A 14,543-nucleotide genomic window follows, 5' to 3' on the forward strand; every position below is an offset into this window, starting at 1 on the left:
TCTAAGAAATCTGAAAATGCTTCTTCAATTACTATCCTATTTGATTTTAAATGTGGATGCCCTACCGACTGCAATGTTTTTGAAATTGATATACTCCAATGTGAAGAATGCTTTGTGAGAGAAGATGATTCGTGGTTTTTTATACTGAGTCATGATGCCTGCAGGAAGGGAATTAGGTTGTTGTATCTTCTATTCTTGATTACTCTTCTGAAACATCCTTCTTCGTACATTGTCCCACTGATGTCTCTTTCGCCAAATAACTCTTTGATGGTTGTGAACCCAGAAAATGTACAATGCTTCAAGGAAATTCGATATACGGTTAGACGGGTGATGGTAGAATTTACAAGACCAGATTTGCAACCTTTGAAATGTTGCAAATTACTGGGGAGGGTGGGGGTGTCAATGACCTTCACTCTGCGCTCACACCAAGGTGTGTGTTGAAGGGTAAGGTAACCCACTGGAATTCTCACCAATGCTGCTTCTGACCCCAAAGATTAAAGTGGATTCTGAAGCTTGTTCATGATCATTTTTATCACAGCATTTGAACGATGACCTTTCTGCGGGAGGTGCAATTTCCATCTCTTGGATTTTTTATCTACCTGATTAGCGAGTGGTGGTCAATAATAACTTAGCAACATTGCCGATTCCCGGCTTGGGTCACTGTCTGTGTGGAGTTTGCACATTCTCCTCGTGTCTGTGTGGGTTTCCTCCGGGTGCTCCGGTTTCCTCCCACAGTCCAAAGATGTGCGGGTTAGGTTAATTGGCCATGCTAAATTGCCCCTTAGTGTCCCAGGATGTGTAGGTTAGAGGGATTAGTGGGTAACGATATGGGGAGAGGGTCTGGGTGGGATTGTGGTCGGTGCAGACTCAATGGGCCGAATGGCCTCTTTCTGCACTGTAGGGTTTCTACGATTCTACGATTCTACGATTGCAATTCTTAATTCCATCTTCCACAGTGAGCTGATAATAGCCTCGATTGTCTTTCCCGATAAATTACCTGAATCTGTGAATTCCACTGGGCTTAGACACATAACTGAATGGCAAAAGGGAGTCCCTGTCTGCAATCGTTGTTACAGGAAAATGGAATTGTGAGTTACTGCAACCAGAGCAACATCTGGATATTCCACCCTGAAGAATATTACAACTTGATGTTGTTCGGAGCCCAGTGTTCATACACAAAAGTCATTCCATAACAATGGAAAAGGGGAAATTACTGAGAGCTCCTCCAACTTGTCCTCCAGGTATCTTGTCCCTCAATAATAGCAGTTGTTAGAGATTGGCTGAAATCAGCAACAATCTACATGTGTTAAAGTGTTAGGGATAGCAGCTGGGACACTGCTGGGATGTAAGGATTAACACACACTGGGGTGATGTATGACAACTATCCGATTGCAGGGGCAGAGGGGGACTCTGGAGTTTATGGCTTTTCTTTGAATTGAACTGAAAATGCTCTTACTAGATTTCCCCACTCCTCCGCCATTTGATAAAGATGACATTTCTACTCTGATGTCTGGACAGCTATTCCAATTCAGCATTCCTAGCATGAAACTTCTACTTGGAATCTGTATAATAGAACATGATGTGGAGATGCCGGCGTTGGACTGGGGTAAACACAGTAAGAAGTCTCATAACACCAGGTTAAAGTCCAACAGGTTTATTTGGTAGCAAATACCATAAGCTTTCGGAGCACAGCTCCTTCGTCAGAAGGAGTGGATATCTGTTCTCAAACAGTGCAAACAGACACAGAAATCAAATAACAGAATACTGATTAGAATGCAAATCTCTACAGCCAGCCAGGTCTTAAATGTACAGACAATGTGGGTGGAGGGAGCACTCAACACAGGTTAAAGAGATGTGTATTGTCTCCAGGATGAGGAGGATCGCAACAGACACAACATCGTGGGCCGAAGGGCCTGTTCTGTGCTGTACTGTTCTATGTTCTAGACACCTCCAGACGCTGAAAGATGCCCTCATAAGAACAGGATATGGCGCTCGACTCATCGATCAACAGTTCCGACGCGCCACAACGAAAAACCGCACCGACCTCCTCAGAAGACAAACACGGGACACGGTGGACAGAGTACCCTTCGTCGTCCAGTACTTCCCCGGAGCGGAGAAGCTACGGCATCTCCTCCGGAGCCTTCAACATGTCATTGATGAAGACGAACATCTCGCCAAGGCCATCCCCACACCCCCACTTCTTGCCTTCAAACAACCACGCAACCTCAAACAGACCATTGTCCGCAGCAAACTACCCAGCCTTCAGGAGAACAGTGACCACGACACCACACAACCCTGCCACAGCAACCTCTGCAAGACGTGCCGAATCATCGACACGGATGCCATCATCTCCCGTGAGAACACCATCTACCAGGTACACGGTACCTACTCTTGCAACTCGGCCAACGTTGTCTACCTGATACGCTGCAAGAAAGGATGTCCCGAGGCATGGTACACTGGGGAAACCATGCAGACGCTACGACAACGGATGAATGAACACCACTCGACAATCACCAGGCAAGACTGTTCTCTTCCTGTGGGGGAGCACTTCAGCAGTCATGGGCATTCAGCCTTGGATCTTCAGGTAAGCGTTCTCCAAGGCGGCCTTCACGACACACGACAGTGCAGAGTCGCTGAGCAGAAACTGATAGCCAAGTTCCGCACACATGAGGACGGCCTAAACCGGGATGTTGGATTTATGTCACATTATCAGTAACCCCCCACAGCTTGCCTCCTGGACTTGCAGAATTTCACTAGCTGTTCTGTCTGGAGACAATACACATCTCTTTAACCTGTGTTGAATGCTCCCTCCACCCACATTGTCTGTACATTTAAGACCTGGCTGGCTGTAGAGTTTTGCATTCTAATCAGTATTCTGTAATTTGATTTCTGTGTCTGTTTGCACTGTTTGAGAACAGATATCCACTCCATCTGACGAAGGAGCTGTGCTCCGAAAGCTTATGGTATTTGCTACCAAATAAACCTGTTGGACTTTTTAACCTGGTGTTGTGAGACTTCTTACTGTAATAGAACATGGGCAGCCACGCATGATTTTCTGTCAATGTACGGGGTACCCTGGTCTCTATGTTGAGAATTAGAATCTGTTTAATCCTCTCCTGCGTGAGACAGTACCAAGGCACTAAATTATATAATCTATTTTTACAGCAACCCTAGGATAGGGAACACTCTTTCTCCTCCATCTCAAATCGTATTACACCATTTTATATCAGAAATAAGAAATAAGAGTGGAGTTAAGGCATCAGCCCTCAAGCCTGCTCTGCCATTCAAAACAAACATGGCTGATCTTCAGTCTCAATTCTCTACCAGTGGAAGCTTTGTAATGGAATTCCCTGGGATTTGGAGAGGTTTCAGTTTTCTTTCTGCTGACCAGGAATCTCTCCCATTCTTACTGATTGCCAATGGCTTCCGTTGGAAGGATCTGCAGGTTGATATTCAATTTGTTTGGCCACATAATGAACACACTTTCCTTGGTTATCCAGTCCTGGGTGGGACTCAAACCCAGCTCAGAGACAGAGCCACTACATACTGCATCACAAGACCTCCATATCCGACAATTTTAGCACTTTAGGCAGACTGGGCTTTTCTGAGCTGCTACACTGTACATTTTGTATAACTGTTAAAGACTTTATTTTTGCTGCAGCCTCAGTTTAACCACAAAGGCTCAAAATTCTGAAGACAGAAGACCTTCTACCTCGGTGGAATGAGGTGATGGGTGTGGGTTGTATGAACTGGTGTGTTATTTATGTGTGTGATGGTGGGCAGTGAGTTGTCATTATTAACACAGTGAATGTGTTCATTGTAGTTGCACTGTCCGTTCCTCTGTGGAATAAAACAGATCAATGATTCATAAGGAACCTGCTCTTACTTTGTGTGAACTTGATGCACATTTGAAAAGATTGGAGAAGCTCGAGGACAGACAGATGTCCACATGATCATGGGCTGGAACTTTGGTCGCTGGAGCACGTTGTGTTGGTGCTACGTTATTTGTTACACCCACAATACAGCCAGTAAGAAATTAACACAGACCAGATTCTCTGACCTCGCCTGCAGCTGGGATATTCCGGTCCCGCTGCGGTGAATGGAGATTTGGCTAAGCACCAAATTTTCCATACTCGCTGGCAATGGCGGCAGGGCGTGAACGACTGGAGAACTCAAGCCCACATTTGCAAAGTTACATTGCGTAGAGAGACAACACTCACAATGCCAGCAGCATGAATCACCTATGCAAGCCCCTCGAGCCTACTCTGCCATTGAATGAGATCATTAATGAGCTGATAGTAACCTCAAATCAACCTGCCCCCGATAACCTATCACCCCCTCACTTATCAAGAATCTATCCACCTCTGCCTTAAAAATGTTTAAAGTCTCTGCTTCCACCGCCTTTTCAGGAAGAGAGTTCCAAAGACACATGATCCTCTGAGTGAAAAAAGTTAGTCTCATCTTTGTGCTGAATGGGTGACTTCTTCTTTCCAAACAGTGACTCGTATAAAACTAATCCACAAGTATAAGGCTAATCTACTTTCACCCTTTAAAGAAATTAGCAGAGTCCAATTGAGTCACATCAATTGTACAGCAGAGGAAAAGGCCATTTAGCCCAGCTGCTCTATGCCAGTGTTACACAAATGTGTGCAGCACAAAGCTGAGTAATGGAATCGTGGTATTTATTTTGGAAATCTTGAATGCTGAGGTGACAAAAGTGAAAGGAAGGTAATAGATAAATTTTTTGAATAGTTGTGAAGTTGTTCCAAACTGGAAAAATGTGACAAATGTGAGTATTGTTCATTATCCCTTCTCATTCTTCTCAATCTCCTGACACAATTTGATATCGCAGCCTGCACCATTCTCCTTTAATTGGCTCTTTTAATTCTCCACGCAGTCTATTGGCTCCGATCACATGTCTAGCCATAGTCAGAGCATCCACTACAAAGATTATTCTTCCCATCTCTCAGATTTACCCTTTGGAGTTCACCAAGGCCTTTCCTTGATCTCTCCTTTCCATCGTCTGGGATCAGATTCTACATGAATGCTATGAGCAGCCATCTCTACCTCTACACCAGTTCTTCTAACTTCTCCATTGCCTTTGACTCTATTTTTCTGACTCGGTCCTGAATGAGTTAATTTCAGCCCAGTTAAACATTGGGATGACTGAAGCCACTTTCCTACCTCCACCTCTACGATACATTTCTGTCACCAATTCACCTCCTGCCTGGCCATTGTTTTAGAATGGACCAAACTGTCCCCATCCTATTTCACTAAGAACTGAGCTTCCAACCACATATACTCCCCATTACAAACAGAACCTATCTCCATCTCCAGAACATCTCTGAGATCTCACGTATGCTTAAAAAAAAACCTCACAATCCAAAAGAAAATCCTCAAACATCCTAATTGGTTTGTAGTCAATAATTAAATAAGATCTGAAATCGGAATCCTTAAGTCCCTGACTTATTCCAAAGCCACTCATTGCTCTAAAATATGTATTTCATATTTTAAAATCCCCCATTCACTTTCTACAACATCCAATGCAAATTTCAATGAAGATTACTAAGATTTCAAGAAAAGTCTCCAACCACAGCATGTTAATTTACTTTCATTTCTAGTTCTTGTGAAGGAATTTATTATGAAATGATTAAAATGTATAAAGTTTTCAAACATCGTAATTAATCTTTATGTTTTCAGACTCTGTCCAATATTAGAATGTTGCTCTCCATTTTGCCTCAAATGACATCAATCGATTTCACCTAACACTAAATATGATTCAAACTTCTCACGGTCTAACTACTGTTCACTCAACCAGAACCACCAACTCCGACAACTTTCCGTAACCTTGTTTCTTCTGGTTCTCCCACTGATGCATTTAAATCTGTATAAGATCAGACTATGCTTTCGTGATGTAACAGGGAACGTTATTAGTTTCGATTAAAGTTTCCGAACCAAAGTTTCCAACAAAATAGTTCCAAATTTTCACCCAAACATGAAACTTTAAAACACACATCTCTTGTGTTCAACAGCCAGGCTGGCCAAACTGCAGTCTACACATTGACGTCAATCCATCAATTTAAAACTGGAAGACAGGATTAAAATTACTCAACACTTTGTACTGAGTCGAGGGATTTCCCCACCAAATGTCAAACAGCAGTGGCTGTGCGGTATTGCCAGTGCAAGATTGGAAGGCTAGTGTCAAGGAGGTGCCCCATCCAAATTAATTCACTTGTATTTATGAAGGTCAGTTACATCTGCCAATTGTGCAAAATTAGCGAAACATCCTGGAAACCTGAAACAGAAACAGGAAACGTTGGAAATACAGAGCAGGTCATGGAATGTCTGGCCCATGTAAAGAGAGGTCAGCCTTTCATTGTGCCTCTACCTTGCCTCAGTTGGTGTCAATCTCATCTCTGATTGAGAGGGCCATGGCTTCAAGTGTCACTCCAGACACCTGAGAATGTAATCCCAGCTGTCACTTCAGTTCAGTACTGAGGGAGATTTGTTCTGCCAATGGTCTTGAATATGTTATATTGCCCCATAGTGTCAAGGGGATCAGCAGGGTAAATATGTGGGGTTACGGGGATAGGGCCTGAATGGGGTTACTGCCAGTGTAGGCTCAATGGGCCTCCTTCTGCTCTGTAGAGATTCTACCTCCCACAGTACTGAACTGAAGTGACAGCTGGGATTACATTCTCAGGTGTCTGGAGTGACACTTGAAGCCATGGCCCTCTCAATCAGAGTTGAGACTGACACCAACTGAGCCAAGGTAGAGGCACAATGAAAGGCTGATCTCTCTTTACATGGGCCAGACATTCCATGACCTGCTCTGTATTTCCAACGTTTCCTGTTTTTGCTTCAGGTTTCCAGGATGTTTCGCTAATTTTGCACAATTGGCAGATGTAACTGACCTTCATAAATACAAGTGAATTAATTTGGATGGGGCATCTCCTTGACACTAGCCTTCCAATCTTGCACTGTACAGGTATTTTTTGAGGAAACTGGATCAAACATAGATGTGTTTTCTGGGAGCTTTTGAATGTTCTCTGGCCTTCTGCTCTGAGGCAATATATGAGTATCGCCACCTTGTGGTTGGCTTCTACACCTGAACAGCCCGTCCCTGCGATGTGCAAGTAGCTCTTTAACCATGAAATCGATCTACACCACGAGATGTGAAGAAAGAAACAGTGCTGGGACCATTAAAAGTTAAATCTTTCTGTACCATCCTCATTGTTACTTTGTTCTATACTTTATATCTCCCATCTATGGGGGGGTGACAATAATTTCCCCATGTGTAACAGATTCACTCACAGTGTTTTAAAATGTCTACTCCATCCTCTAACTCTGCCTTCCAGCTCTTTCCACTGGTTTGTTTACTTTTCTCTGAGTCCACAACCAGCCCTAACCAACCAAATTGAGTCAGAGAGTTGTATCACGGCTTGGTATGGGGCTCCTGCTCTGCCCAAGTCCACAAGGAACTACAAAAGGTCGTGAATGTAGCCCAATCCATCACGCAAACCAGCCTCCCATCCATTGACTCAATCTATGCTTCCCGCTGTCTCGGCAAAGCAGCCAGCATAATTAAGGACCCCACGCACCCCGGACATCCTCTCTTCTACATTCTTCCGTCGGGAAAAAGATACAAATGTCTGAGGTCATGTGCCAACTGACTCAAGAACAACTTCTTCCCTGCTGCCATCAGGCTTTTGAATGGACTTACCTTGCATTAAATTGATCTTTCTCTACATCCTAGCTATGACTGTGACACTACATTTTGCACTCTCTCGTTTCCTTCTCTAAGAACGGTATGCTTTGTCTGTATAGCGCGCAAGAAACAATACTTTTCACTGTATGTTAATACACATGGCAATAGTAAATCAAATCAAATCAAATCAGAGATTTACAGCATGGAAACAGGCCCTTCAGCCCAACTTGTTCATGCCGTCCTTTTTTTTAACCCCTAAGCTATTCCCTATTGCCCGCATTTGGCCCATATCCCCCTATACTCATTTTAGCAATGTAACTGTCTAAACGCTTTTTAAAAGACTAAATTGTACCCGCCTCTACTACTACCTCTGGCAGCTTGTTCCAGACACTCACCACCCTCTGTGTGAAAAAATTGCCCCTCTGGACACTTTTGTATCTCTCCCCTCTCACATTAAATCTATGCCATCTAGTTTTAGACTCCCCTATCTTTGGGAAAAGATATTGACTATCTAGCTGATCTATGCCCCTCATTATTTTATAGATCTCTATAAGATCACCCCTAAGCCTCCTACGCTCCAGAGAAAAAAGTCCCAGTCTATCCAGCCTCTCCTTATAACTCAAACCATCAAGTCCCAGTAGCATCCTAGTAAATCTTTTCTGCACTCTTTCTAGTTTAATAATATATTTTCTATAATAGGGTGACCAGAACTGTACACAATATTCCAAGTGTGGCCTTACCAATGTCTTGTACAACTTCAACAACTCCCAACCCCTGTATTCGATGTTCTGACCAATGAAACCAATCATGCCGAATGTCTTCTTCACCACTTTGTCCACCTGTGACTCCACTTTCAAGGAGCTATGAACATATACCCCTAGATCTCTTTGTTCTGTAACTCTCCCCAATGCCCTACCATTAACTGAGTAAGTCCTGCCCTGGTTCAATCGACCAAAATGCATCATCTCGCAGTTATCTAAATTAAACTCCATCTGCCATTCGTCAGCCCACTGGCCCAATTGATCAAGATCCCACTGCAATTCTAGATAACCTTCTTCACTGTCCACTATGCCACCAATCATGGTGCCATCTGCAAACTTACTAACCATGCCTACTAAATTCTCATCCAAATCATTAATATAAATGACAAATAACAGTGGACCCAGCACCGATCCCTGAGGCACACCGCTGGTCACAGGCCTCCAGTTTGAAAAAAACTCTCCACAACCACCCTTGGTCTTCTGTCATCAAGCCAATTTTGTATCCATTTGGCTATCTCACCATGGATCCCATGAGATTTAACCTTATCCAACAACCTACTATGTGGTACCTTGTCAAAGGCCTTGCTAAAGTCCATGTAGACATCATCAACTGCACTGCCCTCATAGACATTCTTGGTTACTCCTTCAAAAAACTCAATCAAATTTGTGAGAGCCACAAAGCCATGCTGACTGTCCCTAATCAATCCTTGCGTCTCTAAATGCCTGTAGATCCTGTCCCTCAAAATACCTTCTAACAAGTCACCCCTTACAGATATGAGGCTCACCGGCCTGTAGTTCCCAAGCTTTTCCCTGCAGCCCTTCTTAAACAAAGACACAACATTTGCCACCCTTCAATGTTCAGGCACCTCACCTATGACTATCAATGATTCAAATATCTCTGCTAGGGGAGCCGCAATTTCCCCCTTAGCCTCCCACAATGTCCTGGGATACACTTCATCAGGTCCCGGGAATTTATCTACCTTGATGCGCTTTAAGACTTCCAGCACCTCCTTCTCCGTTATGTGTACACTCCTCAAGACATCACTATTTATTATTGCAGACATCTTTAACTCTTCCTTATGCCGATCTCAGGTCCCTACCTGCTTCAAGAAGATGACCATCATACCTGTACTAAAGCAAAGCCAGGTAGTGTGCCTTAATGACTATTGCCCGGTGGTTTTGACATCCATCATTATGAAGTGCTTTGAAAGGTTAGTCATGGCAAGGATCAGTTTCAGCCTCCCAGACTGCCTGGATCCACTACAGCGCGCACATTACTGCAACAGATCTCCCTGGCCGTCACTCAACCTTGGAACACCTAGATAACAAAGACACTTATGTCAGACTCGTGTTTATTGACTACAGCTCAACCTTCAACACCATGACTGCTGCAAGAATCATCTCCAAACTTCGTGGCCTGAGGCTTGGCTCTGCCCTCTGTGACTGGATCCTAGACGTCCTAACTCACAGACCGCAATCAGTCAGGATAGACAACAACACCTCCTTCACAATTATCCCCAACACCGGTGCCCCGCAAGGCTGTGTCTTCAGCCCCCTGTAGCGGGATCCCTCTTTTTAACTCCACTGGGCTTATTTTAGGTTTGGTTCTCCGTCACCCAAACCCCACCAATGCACGAGTGATTCTCTCTCTTGCCGATGGAACAATGGCCACCTTGCGTCTACTTCACTAGAGTAGCGCTCCCAAGAGAGAGAAAAGGAAACTGCTGCCTATCCACTACCTGGCAGCCTTTCCTGAGTGGGCGGTTTCGAAGCGCCCAGGGTACCCTCAGTTCTAGACTCCGGAATTATGGTAAGGAATATTTATATTGTGGCTTAGTCAGAGATCATTGGTGAGAAATTGAAAAGATCAAAACGGACTGCAACGGAAGTCAAAGATATATATATATATATTTATTAAAACATCAAGGTCAAAGGTCACCAAACACCAGGAAAACAACACACAATGCCTTATGCTCTATAAGACTATAACTATGGAAGGAAATACTAAAACGGACACCACGGAATTCTTACTTTATACAAGTTTACCAGTGTCTTAAACTATGAAAGGTGCATGCAAAAGCCCCCCCCCACTTTCCCCAAAGCCTCATCCACTATGATGATCTAGGGAACTTCGCGAATTACCAGGGGATACTCACAATCCTAGTTTAAATTGCTCAGTGGGCTTCAGGCTGCGTACTGGAGACGACCGAGTGGAGAGTGCTGTCATGCTGGTCCGAAGAGAAAAGAGGAAGAAATGGCCGGCCTGACCATCCTTTTATATTGTAAAACTTGAATTATTTTCCTGCCAACTCCGCCCCCCTTCCAGCCGGCAGTTCCACAGACAAAGGCTTGCTCGTTATCTGCAGCTGCGATCTTACAGTCCATAGAGACCAGATGGTCCCATCCCAGGTGATAGGTCTCTTGCTGTCCTGTATTGTTCCATCGGAGATCGTTTAATTGTTTTCCCACTAGGGAAATGGGCTTCTCCTCGCTCTGGGACAAGGCCATTATCACCTGTATTGAGTCCAGACCAGGTGCATTGTCTTGCTGCCGGCCTAGTCTGGTGATGTCGTCAGGTCCTTTTGTGCTGCTGATAACCTAATCAGCAGTCTGTCTGGTTTCTGGCTGCTTGCAATTTTTGGACTGGGCCTCTTCACACACACACACACACACAGGCTGGCTGGGCTCCCTGGGACATTTTTGGTCAAGTCCTAAAGCCAAGTGTGGCCACTTTCACAGTTCTTTAGGGTTCAAGTCCTTTTCCCAGCTCATAAAAAAGGCCTGAGTTGCCCGAAAAACTTACACCCCTACTATACTCCTTGTACACTTATGACTGTGTGGCCAAATTGTCCTCCAACTTGATTTTCAAGTTTGCTGATGACACCACCGTAGTGGGTCGGATCTCAAACAATAACGAGACAGGGTACGGGAAAGAGATAGAGAATCTGGTGAACTGGTGCGATGACAATAATCTCTCCCTCAATGTCAACAAAACAAATGAGATAGTCATCAACTTCAGGAAGCATAGTGGAGGACATGCCTCTGTCTACATAAAAGGAGGGGGGGATGGGGGGTGAAGTGGAAATCGTCGAGAGCTTCATGTTTTTAGGTGTCTAGATCATCAACAACCTGTTCTGGTCCCTCCAAGCCAACGTTATAGTTAAGAAAGCCCATCAACTCCTCTACTTTCTCAAGAGGCAAAGGAAATTCAGTATGTCCACTACGATTCTCACCAATTTTTACAGATGCACCATAGAAAACATTCTTTCTGGTTGTATCGCAGCTTGGTATGGCTCCTGCTCTGCCCAAGACCACAAGGAACTACAAAGGATTGTAAATGTAGCCCAATCCATCACACAAACTAGCCTCTCATCCACTGACTCTGTCGACACTTCCCACTGCTTTAAAAAAAAAGCCAGCATAATCAAGGACCCCCACGCATCCCAGCCATACTCTCTTCCATCTCCTTCCGTTGGGACAAAGATACAAAAGTCTGAGGTTATATACCAACCGACTCAAGAACAGCTTCTTCCCTGCTGCCATCAGACTTTTGAATGAACCTACCTTATATTAAGCTGATCTTTCTCGACACCCTAGCTATGACTGCAACACTACATTCTGCAACCTCTCCTGTCCTTCTCCCCTATGTACTCTATGAACGGTATGCTTTGTCTGTATAGCACACAAGAAACAATACTTTTCACTACATGTAATAAATCAAATCAAATTTAAGGTAAGGGGCAGGAGCTTTCGAGGATATTGGAGGGGAAACTTCTTCTCCCAGAGGGTGGTGGGAATCTGAAACTCACTGCCTGAAAAGGTGATAGAGGCGGGAATCCTTGCAACATTGAAGAAGTATTTAGATGAGTACTTGAAACACCATAGCATACAAGGTTACGGGACAAAATGCTATGATTTTCATAGAATCCCTACAGTACAGAAGGAGGCCATTTGGCCCATCGAGTCTGCACCGACATTCCCAGCCTATCCCTGTAACCCCACATATTTGTCCTGCTAAAGCCCGAAACTAGGGTCAATTTATCATGATCAACCTAAGCCGCACATCTTTGGACTGTGGGAGGAAACCGGAGCACCCGGAGGAAACCCACGCAGACACGGGGAGAATGTGCAAACTCCACACGGACAGTAACCCAAGCCGGGAATCGAACCCAGGTCCCTGGCACTACGTGGCAGCAGTGCTAACCACCGTGCCACCGAGCTGTAATCCAAAGTTGAATTTTGGTATAAGATATAAATTGTTGTTGTTTTATTTTGCCAATTATTCAAAGACCTGGGGTCATAAAATTCCCAATAATGTTACAGCCAGTGAATTATAAAAGGAGGAACCATGTTTATCATGACTAATTCTGGTCACTATGCTGCAAAGGAGGGTCTGTCTACACTTCTCGCTGCCTCGGAAAAACAGCCCAGACATATTCTCTTCCACCTTTTTCCATTGGGAAAAAGATACGAAAGTTGAGGACATGTACTAACTGACTCAAAAACAGCTGCTTCCCTGCTGTCATCAGACTTTTGAATGGACCTACCTAATATTAAGTTGATCTTTCTCTACACACTAGCTATGACTGTAACACTACATCCTGCACTCTCTCGTTTCCTTCTCTGTGAACGGTATGCTTGGTCTGTATAGCATGCAAGAAACAATACTTTTCAGAGTATGTTAATACATGTGACAAACCAAATCAAATTTAAGGTAAAGGGCAGGAGCTTTAGAGAGTACTTGAGGAGAAACTTCTTCTCCCAGAGGGTGGTGGGAATCTGGAACTCACTGCCTGAAAAGGTGATAGAGGCAGGAATCCTCGCAACATTGAAGAATTATTTAGATGAGCACTTGAAACACCATAGCATACAAGGCTACGGACCAAATGTTGTGATTTCCATAGAATCCCTACAGTACAGAAGGAGGCCATTCGGCCCATCGAGTCTACACAGACATTCCCAGCCTATCCCTGTAACCCCTCACATTTACCCTGCTAATCCCCCTGAAACTAGGATCAATTTAGCTTGGACACTCAACCTAACCAGCACATTTTTGGACAGTGGGAGGAAATCAGAGCACACAGAGAAAACCCACAGAGACACGGGGTGTGCAAACACCACACAGATAGTGATCCAAACTGGGAATCGAACCCAGATCCCTGACACTGTGAGGCAGCAGTGCTAACCATCGTGCCACTGTGCTGTAATCCAAAGGTAGAACTTTAGTAACACTTCATGTTTGATCATTTGGATTATAAATCTGAATATAAATTGTTGTTATTTTATTTTGTCATCGATTCAAAGACCTGTGGTCATAAAATTCCCAATAATGTTACATCCATTAAATTATAAAAAGAGGAACCACCTTTATCGTGTGTAATTCTGGTCGCTATGCTGTAAAAAGGGTGTGAGGAGGGTACAGGGGAGATGATGGGTCCAGTTACACAAGTCAGGGAATGTGATGGAATAATCTCCCTTGCTTGCATGAGTGCAGCTCCAACAACACCCAGGAAGTCAAGCCACTCGCCATCCTGGCTTGGAGATATATTGCTGCTGCTTCACTGACGCGGGATCAAAATCCCACAGCTCCCTTCCCATCAGCACTGTGGGTGTACCTACACAACATGGACTGCCGTGATTGAAGAAGGCAGCTCACCATCATCTTCTTGGGTCAACTAGGGAGGGGAAGAAATACTGGCCTAGCCAGCAAAGCCTACAGCCCTCGAATAAATAACTAGAACACGTGATTGTCATCAAACTTCCAAAAAAAACTCAAAGTAGCCCAATCCATCACGCAAACCAGCCTCTCATCCATTGACTCTGTCTACGCCTCCCGCTGCCTCGGCAAAGCAGCCAGCATAATTAAGGACCCCACGCACCCCAGAAATTCTCTCTTCCACCTTCTTCTGTCGGGAAAAAGATACAAAAGTCTGAGGTCACATACCAACCGACTCAAGAACAACTTCTCCCCTGCTGCTGTCAGACTTTTGAATGGACTTACCTTGCATTAAGTTGATCATCCTCTACACAGAATGTAACACTACATTCTGCACTCTCTGATCTCCTTGTCTATG

This window comes from Mustelus asterias, chromosome 17 (genome assembly GCF_964213995.1).
Source record: "Mustelus asterias chromosome 17, sMusAst1.hap1.1, whole genome shotgun sequence".
Classification (NCBI taxonomy): domain Eukaryota; kingdom Metazoa; phylum Chordata; class Chondrichthyes; order Carcharhiniformes; family Triakidae; genus Mustelus; species Mustelus asterias.